The following is a 12412-nucleotide window of genomic DNA, read 5'->3' on the forward strand; positions in this document are numbered from 1 at the left end:
TGGCATTGCCATTGTTTCCCTTTCCTTCATTTTCTACCTAACTGTTTCTCGCAGTGAGGAGTACCTTCACTGCTAAATTAAATTGATAACCCTTGCTCTGCCTTTCTTGCGTAACTATGTAAGGGGTTGAAGGTCCTGCCTCTTTAAGTACCCATGCTGCTGCTGTACATGTACAATATATATATGTATACTTATACTGTATTCCCAATGTATATTTCATGTTGCTGCACCATGTATTTAATAGGGACAGTATAGTTTGGGTTATGACCACTAGATGGGGACATAGAGGTCGCTACTCTGTATATAGCACTGTAGGAGTTAACTGTAGGAGAGGTTACCTTGGGAATAAGTAAGGAAGGTCTTCCTATATTAGTTAGTCGGGGGTCAGACCCCTTAGTGCTCTGGTGGGCTACATGCCTGAGCTGCCAGATAACCCCATATCATTCAAGTGCGTGCCCAGCCATCCAGGGTACACAGAGAAGAGCAAAGTACAGCAGATCCTGCAGTAGAAAAAGGAAGGAAGTAGAGGAAGACAAAGAGGTCACCGTAAAAGTGTACGGGCAGGTCACTCCAGAATGTGGCGAATATCTTTGTGGGCTGAATCTCTGACATCCGGGGCGAAACGGGCAGACGGATGCTTCAGTGGTGAAGTGAAGCATTACAGGGAGGACACTGAGGGGCCGTCTGAGATGCCCCAACCGATGGAAATAATTAGTGATGCAGGAAACAGAGAAGGGAAAGATGAAGCGATATGCTGTGTCTACTGTGATGGAAATGCTGGAGACTACTTGGATGTGCTGTGTCCTGAAGTAAATAAATTTGTTCAGTTGAGAGTTGCCCTGGACTGTGTCTCTATTTATTGGTATCCAGAAGCAGCCGTTTGCCAACACAGCAAAGGGGACACTGACAGCACAGTGAGTACTGAGCACAAGCTGCAATATAAGAAACACCTTTTTCCTGTAGAGGGAGGGTATCAGACAACCGAAAAGCTCAGCCACAACTACTGCCCTGGCCGACCTTTACAACTGCATCCCGCAACCTGCTTACAGAAGCTGCAAACAGCCAGCAACACAGTCTGAAAACCACAGCCAGACACGAAGAAGAGGACCTAGAAGACCGGGGACAAGTAGCAGACATAACTCTGGAGTGAAAAAAATCAAGTACCTTCAAAGCTGCAGACACCCAGGAAGGCGTCCTGGAAACCGCAGGCAGTTTGATACTGGAAACCAAAAAAAACGAAATAAATGAACTGAAATATAAGTTGGTGTGCATGCAGCATGTAAGTGTACGTTCACACTGGTCACTAAAAAGAGTTTTGATACTGGAAACGATAGGGAAGTAGCTGAGGTTCTCCACAGACAGGTAGTAAGGTTACTGGAAACCGCAGACATCCTCATGACGGTTGACTGGAGCTGTGCAACGCAAACTAAGAAAGTTAGGCTGGAATCACACCAGCATGCAGTATCAGATGTGATATACTAATGATCGTCGGCTCCTGCGAGCGTGAGCCAAGTGTCAGTACTCTGGGCTGCGATTCTCTCGCATGACAGGATCGGAGCACAGCTGGGGAGGAGACGGAGAAAGTAATTTCTCCATTTCATCCATGGCCTGAGTCTGCACTACGGATGGCATTGGAGTGACATCTGAGTGCAGTCCAATGTTACACTGTGAGCCAACTCTCACTGCAAATCACTGCATACTGCGTTTGTTCTCTAATGCCGAATCGTCATGAGAAACTAATCGGAGATGGGAGCTGCCCCATACAGTAACACTGGGCAGAGTGCTATGCCTTCAGCCGTGTTTCTTACTATAAGGGCTCCTTCTCACTTGCGTGAAATACGGCCATGTCTCGCAGGTTAAAACTCGGCTCTGCCGCTGGCACTTGGGAGTGGAGCATGCAACTCCATGTATTGCTGTGCGGCAGCACGCTCCGCTCTGGAGTTCCGGTGGCAGAGCCAGGTTTTAACCTGCGAGACTCGGCCGTATTTCACGCAAGTGAGAAGGAGCCCTTAGTCTTAGAGCAATACCAAGACCTAGGTGTGTCTCTAGCGAGCCTATATATAGGCCTTGGAAATACAACACATGGATCATGTGGAGCACCACAGAATCAAACGGACCAAGGCATGCATGTAACAGTGCTCAGTCTTGCCATGATGTATGACGTGTGACATGATGTTGCCTTCCACAACCTCACCTTTGTATCAGTGATTGACTGTTTCTCACCCAGTTTGAAGTCTCCCATAGCTGTTTCTATTTTAGTGAATGACTGTTTCAACCTACCTATGAAAATCCTGATCATTATCACCTGTTTGATATAATTGGTTACTCATTCACCTGACTATAATCCTAAAGGAAAATTCTAACTTTGGGCATGTTAGAACACACAGATGCACCAATAGAAATTAAAATAATAATAGAAATTCTACAAAATACAGTAAAAGAATATATATTATATATCAGTGCTCTGTGAGGAATAGTGACTAAACACTGAAGTACGAAACAACCACCACAGTCAAGACATGGAATGCCAGAAAGAGTTGACCCACACAGAAGACAAATATAAGATAGCCTTTATTACAGTGAGTGGCAAAAAAAGTTATATATGCATAAAAAATTACAATAAAAATACACAATAAAAACAAGTACGCGATTTAATTTCAGGACAATAGGAAATTTTTTTAAAAAAATATATATAATACTATATGGTGACCTCCAATCCTGGTTAATACAGATAGAAACCTACTTAAAAAAACTTTTTTAAAAAAATATAAAAAATAAAATGAAAGGTGTAACCAGTGACCACCCAAATATCAGCTCAAAAAAAAACCACATTAAAGTGCATAAGTGCAAAATTATAAATACTATATGATGGTTTAGATATAAAATTATATAATCTAATTCATGAAATGACAAATATATAAAAAGCCCACCTTGTGCCACATGTGTGTTAATGTGTGGGGCCACAAAGTATAAGAGCACACAGCTCAATACACGCAGAGCCACTCATGAAAGAAGCACATTGCTGCAAAGTAATCACACCAAAAAAGTGCAAAGTGCAGAAAAAATAACAATAATTATTGAAGTATTCTATCTGTAAACTACCTGTAGGGAGAGACGCCAGGTCCTGACACCGCGCACCCCGACGCGCGTTTCGGAAAACACTTTCCTTCATTTCCTGACGAAGGTTTTTTTTTAGCTGATATTTGGGTGGTCACTGGTTACACCTTTCATTTTATTTTTTATATTTTTTTAAAAAAAGTTTTTTTTAAGTAGGTTTCTATCTGTATTAACCAGGATTGGAGGTCACCATATATTATTATATATTTTTTTAAAAAATGTTTTCCTATTGTCCTGAAATTAAATTGCGTACTTGTTTTTATTGTGTATTTTTATTGTAATTTTTTATGCATATATAACTTTTTTTGCCACTCACTGTAATAAAGGCTATCTTATATTTGTCTTCTGTGTGGGTCAACTCTTTCTGGCATTCCATGTCTTGACTGTGGTGGTTGTTTCTAACTTTGGGCATGTATATATAGAAGAATTAATGCTGGTTTGAAGGCAAAACAAAATATTGATGTGATTTAGACTTCGTTTTTTTTTTTTTTTAATTAATGCAATTTGTTAATTAATAAAAATAAATTATGATGACTTCTAGTTTTGCAAGCATCCTTACATTGCAGCATTTTTTCCACACCTTTTGCACAGTACAGTATGTGAGACACTTTCTTTAATTATTAACAGAAATCAACACCCTAATCAACACCATGGAAGTCAGCACCCACGGCCAATACATTAGACGGCGCTTTACCGAATGCCATGGCTGTAAATGCCGATGCGTGTTTTACAGACGCCCTTCTACAACTTACTGCCGCCGCTCCAAGTTTTTCATTTGTGAAGCAGGGGACACTTTGTTAGATTTAGCTTATGATAAGAGATTAAATCCTGGTGTGATGGTGATTGATACGTATCCAGGAGATGGCTTTCTCTCCCCTCCGCATCTTTCCCTTCTTGATAATGCAGGGGTAGTGCGCTTTTGGAGTGAAGCGTATAAAATATAAATCGTATCAGACTATGGATCTGTCAGATGAGCAGTGATGGATCACCGGGAGTGTGGCGTTACTCACTCTCTATATATCATTAAGTCAAACCGAGGCTGGAGAACTTTTTTTTTTTTTTTTTCGGCAAATCATAAGATCCTTTGTCCTCGTTGCTTCACGGTTCAGAGATAATCTTATATGATTGAATTGTGTAATATACAGAAAACTAACTTCATTCTTGATACTGCATTGACTTCACATTAAGAAGAAGATATGAGCGGAGATAATTATAATGCTGTGATTTCCTTCCATTAACGCGGCGGGTGGCTCGGTCGGATTATTACAACCTATTTGTATAGTCTGAAAAGGAATTTATTTGCTGTAATTATATGTGTATTGTAGGTGATAATAAATAAGGGACCTCCTTCTACCCGGAGCGAGAGCAGAATTCATAAAAATGGTTATGACTTGGAAAATGGAAGAAAATTATATAATAAAGACTTTTTTTAAATATCCTTAAAGGAGCATTCCCCTTATGGAATGTGATTGGATATCACCGGACTTTATGGTCGGTGAGGTCTGATCGACCCTTCGGATGAAGGAGGTCAGTTGTAATATGGACTGTGGGCAGGGAAAATCTCATGAACCTCTTCCAGTGTCGTTGTGAACATGCCTAAGTCCGATCACTGCTGTTTAACTTCTTAAATACCAATGTCCATATCTACCCGGCATTCAATCCCTTAGTTCATGTACGCAGATGCAGAGGTGACCTTTAGAGAGCTTTCTCCACACGAGACAGATACCAGCTATATTAAGTAGCCGGCATCTGTCTCTAATAGCTGCAGCTTTTCTGAGAGCAGAGTTTAAATGGAACGCGAGTCGCTGCTCACACCTACCATCTCCTATCGGTGCCCCATGATGCAATTACAATGCACTGATGGGTTACTATGACAGTGTTAGGGTTGGCGGAACGCACAGAGTATAAATATATGTAATAATAGGTGCGTTTGCAACCCGGGGTCCACCATGCAGGAGAGGAACCTGCTGCTAGTAATTGGCGGCGCTATATGGTGGTATTAGCAAACTCTGTTACTTCACAGAATCGCTAGGGTAGGGAAACACTGTGCCCTGTTAACCTCACAGAGGAACACAGTTACCAAACTGAGCAAAACTGTGGTCATGCAGTCAGCATAGCACACAAACAACTCCTCACCGGAGGTGTCGGTATTCTAGGGGCTTATTTCAGCCAACCCTGATCTCATGCAAACATGACCACACAGTAGCAAGGCTCAAAACATAGGTTGATACAAGTGCATGGCCGTGCGGCCATGCAACCTTTTATAGCTGTAGCAGACAAGGACCTTCCTGGTGGTCCAATAGGAGCTGCTACAGGACCTGAGCATGTGACCCCAGACCTCCAATGGGAGGTCGTCCCGTGGCATGCTCAGTATGGGAAAACCGGGACTTAGTCCCAGAAAGACCTGCTCGCTGCTGAACATTGCTGGCTACAATGACAGAGCCTGGAAGGGCAGTAGTAACCAGTCGTCCAGTATCAGCCTGAGCCAGACGCTGGGACCGACGTCTCTGCTGAGCAGGTGCCACTGTGGCTGGAGGAGAATGGGAGACTGCAGCAGACATGGTTCGAGATTTCTACTGTGCAGCGGCAGGAACTCGACACCTGACACAGTCTGCTGAAATCCCCCATTACCGACATCTTGGTACTCCTCTGAAGCTCAGCTATTTATTTTATTTATAAAACTTATATAGCACTTTTGTATTCTGCAACGCTTTGCATAGATTATCAGCGCTGTCCCTATTGGGGCTCACAATCTAGATTCCCTATCAGTATGTCTTTGGAATGTGGGAGGAAACCGGAGAACTCAGATGAAACCCACATAAACATGGGGAGAACATACAAACTCCTTGAAGATGTTGTCATCTGTGGGATTGAAAAGGCCGACTAGATACCTCTGGTGCTGACTACACTCTCTAGGTTCATCTAGCACTGACTAGGTTGACTAGGTTCCTCTGGCACTGACAAGGTTCCTCTGTCGCTGACTAGACTGATTAGATATCTCTGACACTGACTATGTTATTTAGGTGCCTCTGGCATTGACTAGGCTTACTAGATTCCTCTGGCATTGACTTGACTGACTAGATTCCTCTGGCACTGACTAGGTTGACATGGTTCCTCTGTCACTGAGAAGGCTGTTCTGCCACAGTCTAGGCTGACTAGATGTCTTTGGCACTGACTAGAGTAACTAGTGCCTCTGGCATTGACTAGGCTCCTCTGGCACTGACTAGGCACATTAGGTTGCCTCGGCACTGACTAGATTGATTAGGTTCTTCTGGCACTGACTAGACTGAATTGGTTCCTCGAGCACTGACTAGGCTGGCTGGTGACTCTGCCACTGACTGGGATAACTTTGTTCCTTTAACACTGATGAGACTTAATTGGTTCCTATAGCACTAACTGGGTTCTTTCAGCACTAACTAGGTTAACTAGCTACCTCTGGCACTGGCTAGGTTAAATAGGTGCCTCCTTCACTGTTTAGGTTAACTAGGTGCCTTTAGCACTGATTAGGTTAACTAGGTGCCTCTGGCATTTACAAGTCTGACTAGCTTCCTCCAGCTTGGATTAGGCTGACTAGGTTTTTTGGGCTTTCATTAGACTGAATAGGTTACTCCGGGGATGATATCAGTGAAAAAGGTAAAAGACCAAAACGATGGTGGTGAAGATCCCGTTGAACAAGATGAAAGACTGGAACGGGATTTTTCACAGAACAAATGAGGCCTGAGTGAGGTGGGTATAACTTTTTTTTACCCCAACCCAGCACCAAAAGCAAATCCAGCAAAGTAACAGCTTATTGCTGCCATTTTTCTAAATTCGTCAAAATAAGATGTCAAAAAATTGATTCCTTGATTCCAAAAATTCAAGAAAGAACATCAGCCTCATTGGGTCTAAGAGATGTATTTAATAATTGTATACAGCTTGTGTCAGATCTACTTTAATGTCAATCGTTAGGCAGGCATCTTTCCAATCTGATCTCCCAACTGTGCTCATTGGAATTCAGGTGACTTAATGCATTGCAATGACTGTTCTTTGGGTTCCATGTCGCCTCAGCTAATCATTTACATTTAAAATGATAATCACCGGTGTATGACATTCCAAGCATGTCATTTCCAATCCTTGATTAGATTTTTTTTGCCCTGTTCTGCCAAGCCAAAGCATGTGTAAAAACAATTAAAAGTTTCAGACGGAAAAGGGTTTAATTACTCTTTAAATTCGGTGGAAAATACAACACAGCTGTTCATCTCCAAATGAGGAATCGAAAATTAGCATTTTCACAAAAAGGTGATTTATCCTAAATTCCTGGTCTGGGGAAAAAAAATTGACACTCTTGCTAATTATTCAATGTTTAATTAAAAACAGCCACCTTGTGTTGTATACCTGATCATAAGCTAGAACAGAATATTTTAACGTACTCACACAGGTTCCGACCACTAGATGAATTTTCATAAATGAAAATTCATGAAAATGCCAAAATATTAATTTAGCAATAAAGAGATCACATCATTAATCAAAAATGATTGCATTCAACCTTTAACTCTTCAATAGTGGCAAAACTCCAACTCCCACTTGAATGCGACATGTAGGTTGATGAACACCAGCCTACACAATATTAAGCCTCTGATATACATGATATTAATATGAATGTTAAAAAAAATAATATGACTAATTAAATTGTCTATAATGCTAGTTATTTTGGTCCATGATAAATTGGCTCCTATTTTAGATCAGGTTCATTCCTGCCATTAGACATACTGAAACCACACCACCACCATACCACAGGCGGCAACCTAGATGTGGCGGCAAAGTTATTTCCTTTAAGCTGACTAGTTTCCTGAATAAATGTTGAGTATGAAATACATTTTTGTTGTCTTGTGTCTCATACCTGCAAGTGTCCACTTGAGTATTGATTGATCGACCCCAGTCTAATCTTTCAAGGTTCTAAATCCGCCTCACTTAGTTTCCAAAATGATTATCCTCAAAAGCCTTCAAAATGGCTGTTCTCTGCATGAGGAAGCAGTAAAGCAAGTTGTGTTTATGAGACTCATATATAATGTCTGATAGTATAGTAGCCTTACTTTCCAAAAATAATTTCAATTAGTGATGAACAAATCTACTGAAATCATAATTTGCTAGCGATTGGCTGTGGATTTGATTTGCTGCAAATCAAAAGTACATCAAAGCCTCCAATTGCTCTGAAAAAGTGTATAACACACAGAGATATTCTGGACTGTATTTTCTTTCTACTTCTCATTTGTATTTTTAACACAATTCTCCCATTTTAAAAAAGGACCAATTAAAAATATGTTAAGTAAAAAAAATAACAGCGGCAACAGGTTGCTTTCTTGTTTTGGCATCTAGGTCAAGTTAGACTAATAAATCAGGGTGCATAAAATCAGCACTGTTCATGACATACACACTGTGTTTTTTTTTTATTTCCGCAAGATTGGTGAATTGCTTCTGCAATCTGCATACATGCAAAAAATAATGTGATTGAGTTGGAGCAGCAACATTATAACCACTCTGATCATGTAAGCAGCAGCTAACAGCAATGTGTTCTTCCATGCCCTAGCCTTAGACTTGATCTAGTTTCTTAGCTTTCTCCCTATTAATAAAATCTGCATTATTCTCTTTTAGTCACATACTAATCTTCTTCACTTCTATGGTGTCACACACAATCTGTATAGTTTCTACAGTGTTTTATGGCTATGTACCACTATCTCTATGGCTGATGTTTAACCCCTTCAAGTCGCGGCCCTTTTTCGTTTTTGTGTTTTCGTTTTTCGCTCCCCTCCTTCCCAGAGCCATAACTTTTTTATTTTTCCGTCAATATGGTCATGTGAGGGCTTATTTTTTGCGAGACGAGTTGTACTTTTGAACAACATCATTGGTTTTACCATGTCGTGTACGAGAAAACAGGAAAAAAATTCCAAGTGCGGTGAAATTGCAAAAAAAGTGCAATCCCACACTTGTTTTTTGTTTGGCTTTTTTGCTAGGTTCACTAAATGCTAAAACTGACCTGCCATTATGATTCTCTAGGTCATTACGAGTTCACAGACACCTAACATGTCTAGGTTATTTTTTATCCAAGTGGTGAAAAAAAATTCCAAACTTTACTTAAAAAAAAAAAAAAAAAAAGTGCCATTTTCCGATACCCGTAGCGTCTCCAATTTTCGTGATCTGGGGTCGGGTGAGGGCTTATTTTTTGCGTGCCGAGCTGATGTTTTTAGTGATACCATTTTGGCGCAGATATGTTCTTTTGATCGCCCGTCATTGCATTTTAACGCAATTTCGCGGCGACCAAAAAAACATAATTCTGGCGTTTCGGATTTTTTTCTCGCTACGCTGTTTAGCGATCAGGTTAATGCTTTTTTTAATTGATAGATCGGGCGATTCTGAATGCGGCGATACCAAATATGTGTAGGTTTTTTTTTTTATTGTTTTATTTAGGATGGGGCGAAAGGGGGGTGATTTAAACTTTTATATTTTTAATATTTTTTTCACATTTTTAAAAACTTTTTTTTTTCACTTTTGCCATGCTTCAATAGCCTCCAAGGGAGGCTAGAAGCAGGCACAGCCCGATCGGCTCTGCTACATAACAGCGATCATCAGATCGCTGTTATGTAGCTGAAATGCAGGTGTGCTGTGAGCGCCGACCACAGGGGGGCGCTCACAGCAGGCCGGCATCAGTAACCATAGAGGTCTCAAGGACCTCTATGGTTACCTTCCTGATGCATCGCCGACCCCCGATCATGTGACGGGGGTCGGTGATGACGTCATTTCCGGCCGCCCGGCCGGATGCGGTAGTTAAATGCCGCTGTCTGCATTTGACAGCGGCATTTAACAGGTTAATAGCGGCGGGTGAATAGCGATTTCACCCGCCGCTATTGCGCGTCTAACGGCCTGGGGGGAGAACACCAGCCCCCTAGAGCTTCCAGCAAGGTCAGGAATCACATTTAGTACAAGCTGGACAAAAATGATAGCAAACAAATAACCCAAAAAACAAAGAAGCAAGACTTAGCTTAATTTAGCACGAACCAGGACCAGCAAACAGGAGCAAACAGAATGTGTCTGATAACACCGATGCCAGGCACTGGACTAAGGTTCCAGGAGGTTTATATAGCAACACCCCTGAAGTAACGACCCAGCTGGGTGCAAACAGAGGGAAGGAAATCCCAGAGTCATATCACTAGTAACCACTAGAGGGAGCCAAAAAAGTCTAATTCACAACAGTACCCCCCCCTTAAGGAGGGGTCACCGAACCCTCACCAAGACCACCAGGGCGATCAGGATGAGCAGCGTGAAAGGCACGAACCAAATCGGCCGCATGCACATCAGAGGCATCCACCCAGGAATTATCCTCCTGACCATAACCCTTCCACTTGACCAAATACTGAAGCCTCCGCCTGGAGAGACGAGAATCCAAGATCTTCTCCACCACGTACTCCAACTCGCCCTCAACCAACACCGGAGCAGGAGGCTCAGCAGAAGGAACCACAGGCACAACGTAGCGTCGTAACAAAGACCTATGGAACACGTTGTGAATGGCAAACGAAACCGGAAGATCCAAGCAAAAGGACACAGGATTGAGGATTTCCAATATCTTGTAAGGACCGATGAAGCGAGGCTTAAATTTAGGAGAGGAGACCTTCATAGGAACAAATCGAGAAGACAGCCACACCAAATCCCCAACACGAAGTCGGGGACCCACACCGCGGCGGCGGTTGGCAAAACGCTGAGCCTTCTCCTGTGACAACTTCAAGTTGTCCACCACATGATTCCAGATCTGCTGCAACCTATCCACCACAGAATCTACTCCAGGACAGTCAGAAGGCTCCACATGTCCCGAGGAAAAACGAGCATGGAAACCAGAGTTGCAGAAAAATGGCGAAACCAAAGTAGCGGAACTAGCCCGATTATTTAGGGCAAACTCAGCCAACGGCAAGAAGGTCACCCAATCATCCTGATCTGCCGAAACAAAACACCTCAAGTAAGCTTCCAGAGTCTGATTAGTTCGCTCAGTTTGTCCATTAGTCTGAGGATGAAAGGCAGACGAGAACGATAAATCAATGCCCATCCTAGCACAAAAGGATCGCCAGAACCTGGAAACAAACTGGGATTCTCTGTCAGACACAATATTCTCAGGAATGCCGTGTAAACGAACCACATTCTGAAGGAACACAGGAACCAGATCGGAAGAGGAAGGCAGCTTAGGCAAAGGCACCAAATAGACCATTTTTGAAAAGCGATCACATACCACCCAGATGACAGACATACCCCGAGACACCGGGAGATCAGAAATGAAATCCATGGAAATATGTGTCCAAGGCCTCTTCGGGACAGGCAAGGGCAAGAGCAACCCGCTGGCACGGGAACAGCAAGGCTTAGCTCGAGCACAAGTCCCACAGGACTGCACAAATGACCGTACATCCCGTGACAAGGAAGGCCACCAAAAGGACCTAGCCACCAGATCTCTGGTGCCAAAAATTCCCGGATGACCTGCCAACACCGAGGAATGAACCTCGGAAATGACTCTGCTGGTCCACTTATCAGGAACAAACAGTCTGTCAGGTGGACAAGAGTCAGGTCTACCAGCTTGAAATCTCTGCAACACACGTCGCAAATCAGGAGAAATGGCTGACAAAATAACTCCTTCTTTAAGAATACCAACAGGTTCTGTGACTCCAGGAGAGTCAGGCACAAAGCTCATTGAAAGAGCATCAGCTTTCACATTCTTTGAACCTAGTAAATACGAGACCACAAAGTCAAAACGGGAGAAAAACAATGACCATCGGGCCTGTCTAGGATTCAAGCGTTTAGCAGACTCGAGATACATCAAATTTTTGTGATCAGTCAAGACCACCACACGATGCTTAGCACCCTCGAGCCAATGACGCCACTCCTCAAATGCTCACTTCATAATTCCGCTCAGCAGGCGAAAACTTCCTAGAGAAGAAAGCACATGGTCTCATTACCGAGCAACCAGGGCCTCTCTGTGACAAAACGGCCCCTGCCCCAATCTCAGAAGCATCCACTTCGACCTGAAAGGGAAGTGAGACATCAGGCTGGCACAAAACAGGCGCCGAAGTAAACCGGCGCTTCAACTCCTGGAACGCCTCCACGGCTGCAGGAGCCCAGTTAGCAACATCAGAACCTTTCTTGGTCATATCCGTCAAAGGTTTAACAACGCTAGAAAAATTAGCGATAAAACGACGGTAGAAGTTAGCAAAACCCAAGAACTTCTGAAGACTCTTAACTGACGTGGGTTGAGTCCACTCATGAATAGCTCGGACCTTGACTG

The sequence above is a fragment of the Ranitomeya variabilis genome, chromosome 3, assembly GCF_051348905.1.
Source record: "Ranitomeya variabilis isolate aRanVar5 chromosome 3, aRanVar5.hap1, whole genome shotgun sequence".
NCBI lineage: Eukaryota > Metazoa > Chordata > Amphibia > Anura > Dendrobatidae > Ranitomeya > Ranitomeya variabilis.